Genomic DNA, 20,242 nt, shown 5'->3' on the forward strand with positions numbered 1-20,242 from the left:
AGTGTACTTTGGCAAATCGGCAATAGGTGTACGATGTACCTGGGTGTTCGTGAACTAATTTTACTGATATGGGCAACTGACCATTGCGCCATTGGGGATTAGACATAGAACTTGGTATATTTTCAATCGGAGTCAAACTACTCTCTAAACTTTCTTGATATTTCCAAGAACAGTCTTTGAAACTTCAATCAAAATCGGTCGAGTATTTTTGAGTCTATAAGCTACAAATATAAGAACATTGCTTTTTGTTGTATATTAATTGAATGTAATAATAAACAATGAATTAAATATTAACTTATTTTATTGAAAAAAAATCCCACATCGACGCATAACTGGCTAGTCTATACCAACTTCTGTTCTTATTTCTGTAACCAATAGCAACCATATATAAAAACAAAAAACATTTCGAATTTCGTGAACCAAAATTAAATGTATGTGTGAGCCATACTATAACCATAGATATATACAACAACTAGATATAGCCGTCTCCTTCTTTTCATCGAAGTCAGCCGCCATTTACAAATCAGGCAATGTTTACTAAATAATATTATAATTAATATTATCACAGTTTATATATTGTATATAAGTCAATGTAAAATAAATGTAAATATTGCCTGCTTTATAAATGGTGGCCGATTTCAGTATTATTTACAACTGTAGTATAAAGACGGCTATATCTAGTTGTTGTATATATCTATGACTATAACAAATACCTACATCGTATATATGGGTTGAAAAAATTGGCTAAAAACATTCTCCGAATCTCAAGGAGTCTATCGAATATTGATAAACTTTTATCGAAATCAATCCAGTTTGAATAACGTCTAAACGTACGGTTTCCTAGTCACAACGACTGTTCTGCTATGGAACAGCATTATATCCGCTGCGGTCGGCGGCTGCAGTACTTCGTTACGAGCTCAAATATACAAACTCTTTATAGCTTTCAAATATAGAATATTATATTATATTGGCCCAACTTCCAGGTTAAAAGGATCATATCCTCCTATCGGTGAAGTTGGAGAACTAATAAAAATTAAATTATTATTTTTACATATTATTACTACCTATTATATATGTTATTCCGAGATTTAATTAAATAGTTTGAAAAATAAATATGATAGATATAATAATAAAATACACTATATTATATAGATATAAGACTATTAATAATGAATAATTATATAATCAGATTCACATAACAATATTCTATAGAAACTAATCAGATATTTATATTATATTTTTATATAAGATTTACAGTTACTAATTTGAATTGGTACTTTATTTGATAAGTTTAAACCAGGGCTTGCAAACGTTATAGCTTATAATAACATTATACATATTTGACGAAAAAATGATTGAAATTTGTAAACGTAATTGTAACGGAAAGCGATGAACAAAAATAAGAAAAAAAACCGCAAAACAAAACTTAACGATTAACAATAGTATATTGTGTGGCAAGGGCGGGAAATGTTATATTATTATTCAGTCGCGGGCGACGTGTGCGACACGAGCCGCAGTTGAGGGCCGCATTTCGCCCAAGACTGAAATTGCCTTCCTGCACAATCCATACATACTATTTTTTGTCACGCCTTTGCGTTTATCTATCACGACAAAGGTATTGTAGGGATCTATGCAGCAACCAGACTATAATTCTGATTTAATATTTCATGAAAGAAACGATTTGGTTTTATTTATTTTAAGCGTCATGCACGGAGGTTATTATATATTTATATGAATATAAGATGTAACTAAAAGTTTATGTTTCGTAAGGACCGTGGTATAGATTTCAGTGTCTGGTTGTGCAGGGGATACGCGTGATATGCGCACCCTGCACTTTTTGGGATTTCCACTTTACTGCCCACAGCCCACCACTATTAGGGATTCTTTTTTCGCCCAATGGACGGAAAAAGGACGCTTTCCAACGCTTCAACCGCTATTGAAAACCAAAGTTTCTGTGCAGGCGTGACTAATAATATAACTTATATAAAACATAACGCAAAACGTAATTAATTGAATTTCATTGATCGAGAAATAACGCATAACGAAATAATTTAAAAACTAAAATCCACTTGTATAAAAGTTATGTTGGTTTCGTAGAAATATTTATTTCATTATATCACATTATTATTGATTATATTATATTCAGTGCCTGACTGCATTAGTATTTTTTATACATTTAATAGGTATTAACACTATTCTAAATAACGATAAATGCAAAACTTGTATAATGTTTTAATTTTAAATACCAATAAACGCAAAATTTGTATAACGTATTAATTGCGAATAACGATAAACGCAAAACTTGAATAACGTTTTGATTGTGAATAACGATAAACTCAAAACTTGTGTAACGTTTTAATTGTAAATACTAAATAAATAACATAAAGCGGTATTTTTTTTCAAATGCAAGCCCTGGTTTAAACCTACTCGTGAAAAACATTGGGTTGATTTTAACGTTAGGATATAGGAGCAATAAACTAAATTTTTCTTTTTTTTGTATTAGTATGTATTATAGATGTAATGTATTAATGTGATAATACATATTATAATATTATAAACTATTATAATATATTTTTTTTGATCAAGTGTATAAGTGTATAACGTGCACCTACCATGTATATTGTATATTTGTTTACTACTATAATACCAGTGTAAGTTGTAGTATAATAGTATACCGTATACGTTAGAGCGGAAATTGTTTTAAAATATAAATGTAAAAGATAATATTATATAGTTTTTCCGTGTACCGTATACTCTTTAAGTTTCAAAAGCCCATAATCGTTGTTGTTGTTACCTCAATATCCCAAAAAAAAAAAAAATTCAAATTAGGTAGGTGTGTGTAACTACACTCCAAATAAAAAAAGAAAAAGTAAAACAATAATTTTATCACACGGTTCGAACAACTGGAAACAATAGAGATAAAACAAATTAGGTAGGTAGAGGACGTATAATATTATGTAGGTAGGCGGTAGGCCTAGGTACTTTGAGCGGTTTATTTAAGTGTGTCGAGTAACGATATAATAATAATATATAAATACATATATACAATTTACCTACCTATATAATGGTTGTATAGCAGTAGGGACGCACTAATATAATAGGCAAAGGTATTGTTGTTAATATGATAATATAATTTACTATGCAATGCGTTTTCTACGCGACATTGCATAATAATAATAATTTAATAATAACAATATAATGCAATGTCGTTTAAAAATTTAAAATATTGTTAAACTGCGATTTTGACTTAAAAAAAAATAATATTATAATATTATTATTGTATAGCTAAATAATGTAATATTATATTAATATTTTAGTTCAATGAACCAGGTTTCGTTTTTTCTTCCGCGGAAAAACAATACGTCGCGCGTATATTATACTCATAATGGTAATAATAAAGTTTTATGCATGTGTGTATAATATGCGCAGAGGTGCCTATAATATAATAATAATAATAATAATAATCGACGTATGCCAACGTACTCACCTACCTGGGAAAAAAAAAATATTATATTATATATTATTATTGATAATATATTATATTATGCCCACGTCGGCGGCGGGGGGTAAAACGGCGATAACGTCGATTTTTTTTCGACGAAAAATCACCGGCACACACGTACACATACAAGCCTATTATATTATAATATTATATATTATACTCATCATCACGAAACGTGGGTACACGTATAATATGTATTATAATAACACACACACACGCTCATGCGGGATATATATATATATTATAATATGCATATATGGAATCTAATGACTGTAATGTTTTAACTAGGTATGTGCATATATGTATATATATATATACGGTATACGACGGGTATGTATGTGTGTGTGTACAACAGGTGTATGTGTATTATGTATATGTGCAACAGGTATGATATTATACACACACGGGCAACGGCCCGTACGCGCGCACGCACGGACCCGCGCACACACGGACGCGGGCCTCAGACACGCGGCTCGCGGACACACTCGCTCGCACGCGCATTATTGTGTACGACCGACGTACCTCTATAATACACAATATAATAATATTATATACGCGTCGGGTCTACTTGTAAAGCGCGTCCGGCGGTACATACCGGTTTTCGGATGGCTCTTTTTTTTCCGTTTTTTTTCTCCTTCACTTCTCTTCCACTCGACGGCCGAGCAAGTACACACACACACACACACCGACCCGCACACAATTGGTACGGGTGGAGGTCGTTTTGAAACCACTTTGTCTACATATATACGTGCCAACCTCAGATCATGATCCTGTACGCCGCCGCCGCCGACGCGCCGACGCTCCGGCGCACGCGTGCGCGCGTGTACGCCGCGTGTGATACCGATATTTTATATTATAATATTATTATTGGTACACGGCGGCCCCGATATACCATAATACTAATATACATACCTGTACTATAATATTGTCCACATTATTACTATTAAGCGCGCATAATATTATATTTATTTTTTATTATAATAGGCCGTTCGTATATCGTAGAATAATAATAATATGCGATTACATTATACGTATTATTATATTATAATATATTATACGAGATCGTTGTCATCGTTGTCACACGTAGCCGTCGCAGGTGTCATACTGTTGACATTATATTATACTTATTATTATTATTATACTGACTATTGTTGTTGTCGCTGTCGTGTCGTCATCATTGTTAGGGCTCGAACTTCATTGATATCTCCCTTTCGGAACGTACATACTAAATACCTATTTGAACTTTATTAATTATGCGATTAAATGCGACTATGATACGAACAAAAATTATAATAATAATTATTCGTTATACATGTTCTTATCCGTTTAAAGTCATAGCAATATTTGATTTTTGATTCAAGTAAATTGTTGGCATTGTCGGCTGTTGTTGTAATAATTATCGCCGTTGTTGTAACTATACAGTTAGGGCTCTGGACTCGAACTTTATTAACTAATAAGTAATAACTTTATATCCTCCGAAAGCGTACTGTAGTTATCGCTGTGCATATATAATTATTTAAACGACGTAACGTGTTCGTTACGACTTTAGATAATTGTGAGAAAGATAGGTAATTTATAATAAACACAACACCGGTTACTTTATATAATTAAATTACTTTATTAAATTCAAAATAGCTACATGCTACCGCTACGTTTATAATAATTCCTATAGAGCTAGGAATGACTAATTTCTCGTGGCGATGTGGCTGATGAGTGATGTAACCAAGTCCATGACGAGCATTAGTCTTACATTGGGATAATAGCTGTCAGTCTAGATCTGTGGCTATCTTTTGAATATACTATATAGGTGTTCTAGTGCTCTACACGTATTTTTACGAGTCCTAGCAGTGACGTATGGTGGCGTGACGCGAATAATAATACCTATATGGCCTACTATTCTAATATTAAATAAATTTATAGGCTGGTCGATAATAATACTATGCACACAGCATCGGCGAAAAAAATATGTTTAACCTTTGATATTTCTTAATATTTTAATAAAATATCGAGTTTGCTCGTAGGTACACCATAATATATACCGAATATTAATAATTATAATAATATTGAAATAATCTAATAAGCAATAACTGTACTTTGGGTCTACTACAGTACCAAATAATATGCATAAATAGAATGCAATAATTATTTGACAAAAATAAGAATACAATATTTTCCTTTTTTTCCAGTCACATATTCTAACATTTAAATTTAAAATTATACAATTATAGGAATAGCATATTTTAAATGAAGTTACATTTTTAAACGTCTTTGGCGACCGAAGACTTTCTATGCCTATATTACATACAGCCTATAATCATGTACGATGCATAATATAATATTATACCTTTATATTATAAAGAGTATTATTATAGTCCATACCTACGTTGTATTATACATTTATAAAATAAGTACGATATTCCGATTATATAAATATTTTTGGTCATAATAATATGCGTTGTATTACTTCTCATAATATTTTCAATATTATATGAACTGCAAAATAAGACGCCGAATTCGCAGAAGTTGGAGAGTTCAATGCATCATCAATCGAATTATATAATGTCAGAAATCGCTGCAGGAACCATTGAACCAAAATGTCACCGTTAAAACCCATTTATCAAAAAAGAAGACCCACACGAAGACGTTCGTATGGAATTCAAGTGAAATCGGTGAATTCAGCATTTTACCACGAAATATTATAATATAATATAATATTATAACTAGTATCTATACCTAAAAATAAGAATAAACCATAAACGTCAATAACAATAATTTTAGTATAATATTTTACTGTATACGATTGTCCGAGTACCTACAACTGTTCCCATCCGTACATACTTCGTTATTATTTAGCCTTTGGGTTTTATTATTGTTATTACTTATTACATTAGCACGCTAGATGGTTTTTTTTTTTTGAAAAATTGGTAAATGCATTTAAGCCATGGCTTTATATGCCCCGAGCTGATTTTGTATGGTATTAATTTCTATATTCCTGCAGCAGTGCGTCGGCACTCTCGTAAATGCGATAAGTATATATTTATTTTTTTTATATTCCCATTTACTCCACCGCCGATCTTATTATTATTACATCGGCCAACAAACAAAACACTTTTTCGTTTATGCGTCTGGACAGCTGCTAAACTGCAGTGTGTAGGTACCTAACAATGTTTTAGAATTTCGCTCAGAACCGTTGTATTCGCTTCATACTGATTATTATTTAAAGAATACTGAAAGACTTTCTTTTTAATTTCTATTAGCGGTTTGGCGGAATATAAATCGAAAAAATATAATGTATAATGTATATAAAATATAATAATAAAATATAATCATTATATATAAATATAAATTATTCCTATATTATTATGATCAGATTCGACAAATCAACGATTTTTTTTTAATATTCACGTAGGTACGGCAGTCCAATATTTATATTCTAGTATTCAATACGGCCCTCATCATAATTCATAGGGCATTAAGGCCTGTATATATTTAGTTACTAACTTTAAAACGTATTTATTAATATATTTTGCATAATATTAAATACATAGTTTAATCTGCAGTTCGATTTTGCGACATCCGGCCGTCGCTATTTCGGTTTCGGTTTTGGATAGCGATAATGATAAATAATAAATAATAAACAGGGAACGGATTTTAATTTATTTTTAAACATATATATTATATTTATTCTTAACTTTGTTTATAATTATTTAAAATTGACAAATATTTAATTAAAAAATATCATATTTTTAGTATAATAGATACATAAGAAGAAATATCAAACATTAATAAAAAATTTTAATTTAAATACATAATTTTAAATGAAAGTTTTATTAGGTTAGGTTTTTATTAGATACTATTTTTACTAAAAAAAGTGTTTTAAACTTTTAAACCATTAATATTTATTATTTTTATTATTATTTCTATTATCATGTAGAAAACAATTAGAAACAACGTTAATTTTGAATGTGGACACCATCTAATTAAACATTAAAAGATTAGGTAAATCGTGATGTGTTAGGTTTGGTAATATTGTCAAATTACTTTATTTTCAAAATTTTATTTAACGTTTGAACTAAAAAATGTCTGTTACTATGAAAACAAATCTTTGATTGATAAAATAGTACGTATAAATTATAATAATATATAGGAAATCGTAAAATATTTCAAATAAGATCAGTGTCAATTTATTCAAAATTGTAGTTAGGTACCTACCTACTATACGTATAACGTATTATACTAATATAATTACGTATAGGTACTCAACTTAGGTCAAGCTATTGATATTCAAACTCCATAAAAATATTAAGTTCAATACAAAACCGTTTGCTAATAGTTATAACTACCTATAGGCTATAACTTATATAGGTACCGGTGTTTCTATTCCAACCATCGCATCGGGTTGTCAAAAAAATATCCAAATTTATCGTTATATACTTATATAATATGCGTGTTTTTTTTCACTCTAGAACTTTACGGTTATTATGAAATGCGAATTACAATTTGTGATAGTGAACACATCTGAAATGTATTCTTAGAAACATTTTATTTACCTGGAAACACTGTTTTTAATTATTATGGATAATTTTTAGAGATCTAATACATAGGTATACAGAGAAGGTAGGTATAACAAAAGTATCTGACAAATGAAAAATGAAAAATTTAAACTATAGCGAAAAAAATTGTAAACATTTTTTGGATAATTAATAAATAAATATTTATACTTACCTATGTCTAAAAATTCCACCAAAAAATAATTTGAAAAAATATATTACTTACGTTTTGAATTAATTTACTCTAAAAAAATATTGATATTTTATAAAATTGCAAAAAACTTGATTAAATGTTTTTAGTTTTACAAAACAAAACAAGCGTCTATAAATTATACCTATATAAAAATAAATTTTAAAGTATTGATTAGTGATTAGAACAACAATGTTATTTAATTTGTCAGGTTATTCTGTTACACCATGTATAACAACACCATAATATAATAGGGGCGTTCTGGCCAGAGGTAAACCGCTGGTAGGGGATGGATTGTGGTGTTACATAACAATACATGTATATTATAATACAAAACGTTATTCAAGTTTTAATATTCAACTCTATACCCGTCACATTTATAATTATTATAAGCTGCACAAAACAAAACTTAGTCTATAAAAAAGGTTTGGTGGTTGATCAGTGATCACCCCACCACCCTCTCAAAGAAGCCTCTTATATGGAGAACTTGAAGTACCTATTTGAGCTGTTGCCTGTAGGATATAATATGTATGATGTAGTGGATATATATTATACTATTATATATTATTATATATATAAGTAGTGAGATGCCCAGATCATTACAAGAAATTATTAAATGCATAATAATATGTGTTTATTAATCTGTAATACCTAACTCTATAACATCCAATTATTAGATTACTATCATGTATATAGATTCTAATGTATGTAATATGGTTTGGAAAAATATATGCACATTGCACACTACAGCTTTTGACCTTCACACTAGTCACACTAATACATTTTTATTAATTTAAACTAAAATTGAACACAATTTATTGGGTCGCCGATATAGATAGGGAGAAACAGGTGATATAAATAGATACGACCTATTGTAATAGATTACAGTATTACACTAAATATATTGACTCCGGTATGGCGGTATGTATTATACTATTATTACCATCATAATATACAATAATAATGGCGCGTTATATTAGTTATAATATGTGTATATATAATATAATGCAGGCGAGATTAGACGTTTTAATTCACTCCCGGGAGGCCAATATAATAGACATATTGAAACAAAATGTTTTCAATGCAAGGAAGAAAAACAATTATAATTAGGCAACAGTCGAATGTGTACTATTACATGCATATTTTATAAAGGCGATAGTAAACGGCAACAATTTATTATTTTAATTCTTTAATTACTTGGTCGATTACGAATATATATACTTATTTCATTGTTATCCGAAGACCGCTGTTATTATAATATATTAATATATATAGTTATTAGTTATTACACATAAGCCAATTTTTATTACATATTATAATATTAAATTGATATGTAAAGCATATAACTACAGCATAACGATTATTATTATATCATCCAAAACGACGTCCGTCGCTAAGTCGCTTGTTCCTTCTTTATCAATCTTAAAATATTATTCACACTATTTGGCTTTCATTATTGTGTTAGTTTGAAAAATTATTTTCGATGTATAACAATTTAAATCAATCAAAACTATAACTGTTTATAATTATTTCTTCCAATTATTACTAATAAAACATTATAATATACTATGATTAGGATTAAGCCATCAGGGCATATTACGCAGAAATATAAATAAGTCATAACATTCAACTTAATCGAAAACTCGAAAAATACAATTATTTAAATAAAGGTTCTTCTATATAGCATTAATATAATACCTATTTAATTATACCAATATTAAATGACATAATACTTTAACGTTAGCATTGGGCGCCAGCTGCATGTGTATATAAATATAATATACGGATGGATATCGATCAAAACATATAAATATAATACGTATAAACATAAATACAATATCATCATCATATCATTAAAATAGTGCTAACATAATATCCGGATTCCGGGCCGAAAGAAATCATTTTGTCACCGTAATTTATTATAATGCCCGACGCGCGTGTTTCCGACGATAATCAGTTCTTGCCCCGTAGGCGGTATAACGATCAAAGAATAATACAAATACGCGTTTGTAGGTATGTATATATATATAGAGAGAGAGAGAGAGAGAGACAACGTCGGCGACATTTAAATTTATTACAACTCTGGACGCGGCTTTTGGTGTCATATATATTTTCTAGCGGCAGAACTAATAAAAATTAAAATCGTCCGCCATAATATTATATGCGTCTAAAATACTATAATAATATGTACCCAAGCCATTGTTTAGCAACTATATAATAATATAATATAATATTATGTATATACGCAATGACATTTCACACAGACATTTTTTGAGGCCTCGTCATATGGGGATATACAGAGCTGGAATGGTGTTGTACGATTAGTGTTGTTCACGCATTTGATATATTATTATAATTTATAAACATCACACAAACGCTAACCATATACCTATATTATATTATAGTTTATTGTTGGTAGGTAAATCAAATTACTTTATAAAACACATTTTGTGTTGTTACATTAGTATTAACAGCATATATTTAACTGCATGGATTACGTCGTTGAACGCAGAGACACAATCAGTAAGAGTTTTGAATAATTACTGTGAATTCAATGATTTTGCAGTTCATCGTTGAATTTCTTTTTGAAATTAAAATTTCGTTAGATATAAATTTTATTCAAGACCCATTCTAAGTACCTCCGAAATTATATTTAACATATTTTTGTATATTTTATAGACATTAGTACTTAGTGATTATGTTACTATAATTATAATATAAACGCATATAAAGTTTATAAATAAAAATAATAAACATTTAAATATAAAAATCATACTTCATATAAATTTTTAATTGCAATTTATTCTTCATTGCAATAATTAACATAATAACGGACTGCATTTCAATATAAATAACTGCAGTAAGTATTTAGTTCACACTGGTTACGAGCGCTCTACAAAGCAAGAGAATATATACAGGATTATATTTAAATAATTATCATATAATAATTAAATATATATTTATTTTATCACATTATTCGTATATGGATTATACGCAGTAATAATTATCGTACGACAATAATAAATTACACCTTTAGTTAAAGTGCCTGAAGTTGATTTGTTGACTATAGTTTGAGTAATAAAATAAAGCTAATACAGCACAACAAAACGGCTGCAATTAAATATTATGAAATAAAATAAATACATTTTACAATATTAAATTGATCCATAAAAATGATATGGTATAATTTTTCTTGATCAATATAATATACTTAGATACAACGACACCTAATTGTATTTAAATATTATAAACAAATTATTTATTTAACGAGCTAGACGATTCTATACAGAGTGGTATGATAATATAATGATAATAATATAGTTATTCACTTTTATGGCTTATTATCTTTGTCGTACTCATTACGTGAGAGATGAAACATACGAAATTCAAATCATTTAATTTTTGTCATGGTTGCAGAATATAAATGTAAATAATATTATCTAATGCACGTGTAATGTGTTTGAATGATATCGTAAACGAAGGGGTATCGCGTTTCGATTGTAAAAGTACAATTAAAATAATACATAGTAATAATAATGAGGATTTATAGATTCGTTCGTTTAAATAATGTTTTAATCACCATTCGCTATAATATACGCCGCAGTCTTCATTAAATTGCATTGCCCACCAAGCATAAATATGCGTAGTAGAAGAAAAAAATGACACGGAGATAATTATTATCATATTGTATTACAATGTATAATATATTATACACGCTGTATAAAAAACCCATACGGTTAGAATAGTAGGTATGTAATTTTGCAGCATTATGTAGGTCGGTTAAATTCTTTCTGTTCTATAACTATAGCGTTTTGTGCACAAGTGAAAGATTTACCTTATAGGTATTTAAGTATATATATATAATTCTACGACTATATACTTATACCTCAAAGTCGCTCTATCCTCATCGCGTACCAAATACCAATATTATAACATATACGCATATAATTTTTTTTCTACACTCATCATATAATTTTATATATTATAAACGTATAGCTACTACAATAATAATAGAATTTTTAAACTTGTTTTTGTTATTCATAAAATTCTTTACTGACACCCCATCAACGTTTTATTATTTAAACAATAATAATGATATAATACCGTATAAGAGTAGACCGATGAGAATGTACATATTTGGGAAAAATTGGAGCCCTATATTTTGTTTCATATATCCAAGTTACATCTACATACTATTTTAAGGTAATGCAGAAAAATTATTTTATGATAAGTATACATGTATAATTAGAGTCATAATATATAAAAATATTATTATTAATTATTATACAGTACCTATGTAATTTTAATATGCTTAAAAGTTCAGATTTATGCAAGGGTGGGTGTCTTTGACACAAAACATTTAAGGGCACCGTGTACATATTTCATATAGGTATTATACATAGGTATGTGGCTATCTATAAGTATAATTAATATTAATATTTTATATAGTACAAACAAGTGAGTACATTTTTGAGAATATTAAAATTGTTTTTTCTTTAATATATTAGATATTACTATTTTTAATTAGCGCTATTGGTGTTCAATATACCAACAGGCAGCATGTAATGATTATTTTACCCAGTAAAATTTACTGTCTGTGTGTTCGTAATACTACCATATATTTTGTACCTGAAAGAGAAATCATATAGTTGTGGTGATATTAAAGGCAATATTTCAAATAAAATAAGGAACTAAACGTGTATTACCTATATACAACTGTAACATATTATTATAAATTGGTATATAATAATATGTACCCATACATTAAATTATGTTCTAAATAACATTGGTATAACGTCGTTTTCATATTAATATTATTCGGACGTGGTATACCACTAATAGCATTATACATAGGTTATTGCCTGCATATTATATAGGTTTACAGGTACCCGTATCTTCATGTTTCCACCACAATATTATAATAGGTGTACCATAATAAATAATAATTAATAAAATATGTAATATTATTAAACATTATTGATAATTACAAACGATGGCGTTCGAAGCGATATCACGTACCTATATAATATTATGTATGTAGTGCGTATAATATAATATATTGTAATAATATATTATATTTTATTATTATAATAATGATGATGATGATGATATAATAACAATCGCTCGTCGAGAAAACGTTATTAAATAAACGACTTGATAATATATTATAATAAACGACCCGGACGGTCTGACGGAATCCGTCGACGTGGTCCACATGGGGTGCAGTGGGGTGGGTGGGGGGGCGCCTATCTATCAGCTAATCGTTTCGCGACGGGCGTAGGTATAGGTACGCGTTTCGTGCTCGCACGCACGCAAGTTTCCCCGCCGCACTCTTTCGCGGGGTTTCGGGCGGACGACCGACTGTTATAACAAATTAACGACGTCGTCGTACAAAATTCTGGCCTCGCGTTTCGGTATACATAATTATATTACTATACATGATACACCACCCATAATATTATACAGGGCGATTCACGCCTATCACTCCTTTGACAACGATTTCATTCAAATTCTGATTTTTGGAACGCCTGTATAAAGAGTTAATTCATAAGGGGACATATATTTTCACATAATCGTGTTTTTATACCGTTTAAGGAGTGTTATTTGGCGATACCAACTACTTTTTTTTTTTTTTAAACAAGAATCACCCCTTTTCCCTGGAATTCATAACCGGATGACTTTTTTGTGGGCGTCCATGTAATTAAATCGAAATTCAAACGAAGAGTTTTTGAGATTATTGACTTTGTAGGATAGTAACTCCCCGACTTATTATTTCAATGGGATTGGAAGGTATGGTGACTGCGAAGATTTGAAAACTTCAGTACCTACCTAATTAATCCATTATCATTTTGTAATTTACATATATTTTAAATTTAACCATGCATAACCATTAATATGCATATTAATAATTCAGAAACTATACTATACTCGCTCAAACTTTGGTTTAGATACATCAACATTTTCAACAAAATTACCTGTTTAATATTTTTAATTATAAAATCTTGGTTCTTGTTTGAAAAAAAAGAATTTAAGTATTAATTTTTATCACCATAATACACTTCTTGAATGGTATAAAAATTTAAATAATTGGAAGTACGGTCCTTAAGTAAGTTTAGTATACTTATAAATTTCAGAAATCAGAATTTAAATAAATTCTTCTTATTATAAAGAAAGAAATAGTCACTGTGAACATATCATGACATGCTCGGTGAATCACCCTGTATTATAATAGGAACTCGCGCGTGGGAGTCTCCGTCGGCTATATATATATACCTATATATTGGCGAATATTGTTAAAAACTAAAATCTTAAAAACAAAACAATAATAATACAAAATAATATATGTACGCATGGGTGTCGTACGACTATATACGTATAGCCTCTCGCGCGATACATCATATATTATGCGTCTTGTCGTGCCTGGTTGTATTCATCATAATATATACGCGTGTATATACAGTATATTATATATTATCACGTCGGAGGCGTACCGCCTCGAGACCAGATCCGACGCCGAACAGTGTACAGGGTGTCTATTTCACCATCATTCACTGCGTTGGTCCACGCCAACAACATTTTTCTGATTAATATTTTCGATAAGTACGATTTTCTATAATCATTACAGGTAGGTATACCGCGGTGGCGAGCCACGAGTCACGACGACCTGTATTCGACCATAATAACTGGTGGTATTTTTTTTTTTGGTTTAGGTATACCACGGCGAGTAGGTACGGCTCGTGAACATCAACAATTCTCTGAAAATGCGTAGGTACTAAATATTGTATGTACATGCATTCGTGATGTGCTTAAAAAAGCAAACATATATGAATATTTTATTTATCTTTAGTTTATCGGATTTGTGTGTTTTCACATAATTTTTATAATTTAATTAAATTTATAAAGTATATTAATATTATCTTTTACTTTTCATATTTACAATTAATTTACAATAGATAATAATATGTATTCGATTTATAAGACTAGTACGTGTATAATAGTATATGAAATAATGCTGGTTATAAATATTCATGACACCGCAGCCACAAGATTGAAATCTCGAATCATTGTACAAAAATAAGCATATTAGTATTAAACCAAATTTGCACTAAAAACGTTTGATATTTTATTCGTAAAAATGTATACCTAATCAAAATAATATGAGTTCATAGGTTATACCTTTATAACTATAGGATATAGCAATGGATCTATAATCAAGTAATAAACCATAATATACACTTGAAAATAAAACAACGTTTAATATACTTTATATTATGATGTGAGTGCATAGTAATAATATTATAAATACTTAAATACATTATAACAAGACGTCAACGTAAATTTGTTTTCACTAACTGGTAGGTAATATTATTAAATAGTATATTATTTTATTAATTCTACTATCATGCTCGTATATAAGAAGCCATTTTGGGAGGGGGGCTTCGATGTGCTTAGCATTTCCAGACGTTAAATTATCACGCTCATAATTTATCCCATCCATTAACCAATTAGTTCTTATATTTTTATATTAATAAATAATATTATGTAGGTATACAATGTACAAATAATAATAATTAACCAACTGCACAAACGAGGAGTTTCAGTACCCACTGTTTTCTAATCGAAATTGGCCCATTACATACTAACTATAATAATATATTGTTAATTATTATAGTACGATTTACAAATAAAACGCGAAAGGAGTCAAGACAAACATCAGAGCACTAAGAAAACTTTAGTCTTTAAGGATGTTACCGCAATATTTGTTTTCTCTCTCAGACCCACGTGGCCACGTGCAACATAAATCAACAACATGATTCATGCGTTTATGATTTATGAGTTATCTTAAAGTACAATTGTCAATTATAGAGGAAATACGGGTTTGACATATCGATTTTAAATTGTATTATTATTTTAATGATGTAAATTTAAACGGATATTAAATTGTTTTGAGACAATATATTAGACAAATTGTTTTATATTCCCTATAACTTTTATTATAAGTAGGTGATTTTACTTTAAAGTTTAAGATATAACTGCAAAATATAAAAATATTATTTCGCGTGAATGCATTGTATCTATGCTGCGCATGGGCTAGAGTGAGAAAATAAACAGTGCACTGACATCCGTTTAATAATTACAAAAACGACAGAAAATATTATGTCTGTTCCGTAAATATTACAGAGGTAAAAAGAAGAAGAAGAAAAGCCACACAGGAAGACGTTTGCAGAATACGTGTGAAATTGGTTTTACAGCAAGGCAGGAATACACATTCGTCCGGTCAAAATGTCATTTCGTTAATAATTAATAGAAAAAAGTACCGATGGGAAAACGTTTACCGAATACGAGACAAATGAGCGTGGCCTATATAACATAAATCATTTTGGCACATACTCTCAAAGCTCTATTATGGTGATTTATTACTTATTTTACCCAAAATTTGATCAATCGTATAATCGTTTGACGTACGCAATAATAACAAAGTATATTACGTGTGTAGGTATACCCATAGATCTGACGTAGGTAGTAAAGGTTTTTGTCCGATTTCATGTCGTGCAAATAAATAGCAAATATATCATGATGGATTAAGTTGTCACTGGGTGAGTTATTATAGGCGCTTTGTAAGGAAAAAAAATCAGTCGGGCGGATATCCTATAACGTTTAAAAGATAATTCCTTTTCTCCAGTTATTTGCATTGTGTGTATAACTACACAGAGAAAAAAAAATAACGATAATATAATACTAAAAATGGTAAATATATGTCCCCGTTAAAGTCAACTTCCTCGCCTAATGATGTAGATAATAAATTGTTATGGACACTGGACACACACGATAGTGTTTATTTTTTTACCGCGCGGGGTGTTTTTTTTGTTCCCCATCGCCGTTGTTCTGACCGTGATTTCACGATTGTAATTCTAAACCAATATAACAATATAAAAATATAATCGCAGTGGATCGGCATTCTATAATATATAATAGCATAGTATAATGATATTATTATTGCATCAACATCAGAACGAGGAAGAAAAATTACTCCGTAAACAATATTGTGTTCGGTTCTTTCAGACGCGTTTCGGGGTTGTCCGCGGGAGGTGCAGGCTAATGGTGTTTGCTTTGATCCCGTTTCTAATATACATTATACAATAATAATATGTCGTCCGATACCTGTGGGTTTCGACAATGAACGCTGAGCGCGTGTATTCCTGCATGTATATATATAATATTATATATACCCGATGCATTGCAGACACTATATATATATATGTATATACTCGGCGTATATATATAATGAGAACGAATATATATATATATATATATTCGGTGCGACTGTCGGGTCGTTTTTATAATATGCAGGCGATTATTATATTGTATACTCCAACGCAGACGATCGATTCTCACCGCTTAAGAGGACGTCACACCGAGAGGTTTGTCAGCTATATTATTATGGAGTGATGTCTCACACGCAGAACGCTCAATAACGTATATAATATATATGATATTGTACATTATGTATATAACCTACCTATTATATTATATTATTGTACATGTACACGGACGGAATGACGAGGCCCGACGACGATCTGCTGAGTAAAACGATCGTGAATTCTGGACACGACCGCGGCAGTCTGCCCGTTCGTATAATTATTTATGCCGACAGATATATAACCTATAATATTATGCCCTATACCCTTTGCGTTGGGGTTTAGAGGCAAAAAACGCCGACAATACAAAATTGTTGTACGCATATTATAATATATAAAATACAGCCCACCCGAGAGAACGAAGTACCGTGTGAGTAATATGTCGCCCATGGGCGTCACTAGAATTTAATAGTTATAGCCTATATAGGGACTATAATAGAGTCCTAGAAAATCAAAGTTCAAAATAAACCACGGGTTGAGAGTGTCCGTTCTCTCGTCATTAAAAATCAAAATCAAAAATTAAATGTAGACATTAAAATAAATATAATTTATTTAATATTTAGATGCAAATGTTTAGAAAATATCAATACCTATTGAATATCGATAATATCTTATAGGGTAATAATTATCAATTATAATAATTATTATATAGGAAGAGAATTATTCTCTGCCTATATAATATATTTTAGCTAGTTCACTGAATCTGTTTTGATACTCCTTAGGGCTTAGACCTTATATAGTTATACATAAACTCATAAAGGTATATCAACAATATTAATATAATATATAGATACTATAGTATATAGTAATTTTTATAAAATTATTAATTATTTTATAGCTTTATACTTTGAACACATCATGTACATTATAGATTCTGAGCGGAGCAAAGAATGTATTAGTTTTACATAATTATGTGTTTTTATAATTTTTGTTTATGTCATATCACCTAAAATATTTCAATTTTCAACTTTGAATGTGATTTCTGATATTGGTATAGCAAATTGGATCTAGTTTGGTACTTAAGTGGGTACAAATTAAAAAAAATCCACATAATTTATTTGGAAAAGTATTTTGATTTTTATATACAATATATCTATATATATGTTTTCAAAATTGGCTATACCTTCCCGTAAATAAACTATTTTTCCTCAATCGTTTTCGATATTTTGTTGCAGTGGCATATTTACAGGAGGAAATTAGCAATATCTTTCCCCCTTGAATTTTTTTAGATTCTGAGCGGAGCGATGAATGTATTGATTTTACAATGATATGTGTTTTTTTTAAATTTTTTTTTTAGCTTATATTTTATATATAGTTATGTTTTTCCATTTATCACCTTATCAGTAGGTAATATAATGCTAGAGAATTTGGTATCAGGTAGGTCCTATTATGTATTATTATGACAAAATAATAAATTGTATGATAATGATACATTTTATAAATATTATGTTTTATGATACCACATCAAGCAAAGATCCAGAGCAAAGATCTGGGAGGGGGCAACATTTTTTTCACAACACAAATACAATTAAAAATTACAATATACTCTTTATTCTAAATTTAAATTTTTTTCCCATTATTAGTATTATAATCTTAATGAAATACATCGATTAATGATTATAATAAATTATATTAAATAACAAAATCCAAATATATTTTCATATTGTCACATTTTCCGAAACGGTCAATTATATTAGGTCAATGTTTATGTAAATTTCTCTCTGAGAATTGGAGAATTAATAACATGTGTGGGAGGGTTTGGCCTAGTCCCCCCTCTGGATCCGTCATTGTACCACATTACAACACCATAAAGTAACCCATTGTCCAAAATATTGTTCCAGTTATTTAAGAAGAACATTCCCAAAAAACATTGATACATTTGTTTGGAACTTATTTAGAACGGCTAGAAGTTCCAAAAAACATCAAAGAAACCCTTTCTGATTTGTTGTTTATAATAATGTATAAAACATTATGTAACAGATTTATATTACTTGAATAGTGTTTTTGAAACACTCATAGGTGCAAATAGCGTTTGGGATTTTGGGGGGGGGGGACTAAAGCCTTACTTTGATAATATCGAATACACTTAATACATAATGTAGGAAATGTTTGAGGGGGCTATGGACATTTTTAAGGGCTTAGCCCCTAAAGCCCCCCCTATTTGCGCCTATGGAAACACTATAGTAATATTTTATTAAAAACTATTCCTGGGACGTTTCAACTTTCTAGGTACTATCAAATAATAATTATTATTAAAACTATTGTTTTAATTTTTAAATAATAACAATACATAATATGTTTCCGTTAGTGTTTTCATCTCAGTTGATATTTTAGATTCTGAGCGAAGCGCTGAATATATTGATTTTACAATGATGTGTCTTATTTTCATTTTTAATTTTTTATATTAAATTTTTTTTTTGTCCCTATCATCACCTTTTAAGACAGTAAAAATGCTTGGATTTTCTTTAACAGTATCTTTTCTGTACTTTGGGGGGGGGGGGGGGGGGTCAAAAGTAAAAAATTCTAAATAGTTTTCAAAAGTGCCATGAAAAACAAAAGAAAAATTAAGGAAAAACGGGGA

Source organism: Acyrthosiphon pisum, chromosome X (assembly GCF_005508785.2).
Source record: "Acyrthosiphon pisum isolate AL4f chromosome X, pea_aphid_22Mar2018_4r6ur, whole genome shotgun sequence".
In the NCBI taxonomy this organism is placed as follows: Eukaryota; Metazoa; Arthropoda; class Insecta; order Hemiptera; family Aphididae; genus Acyrthosiphon; species Acyrthosiphon pisum.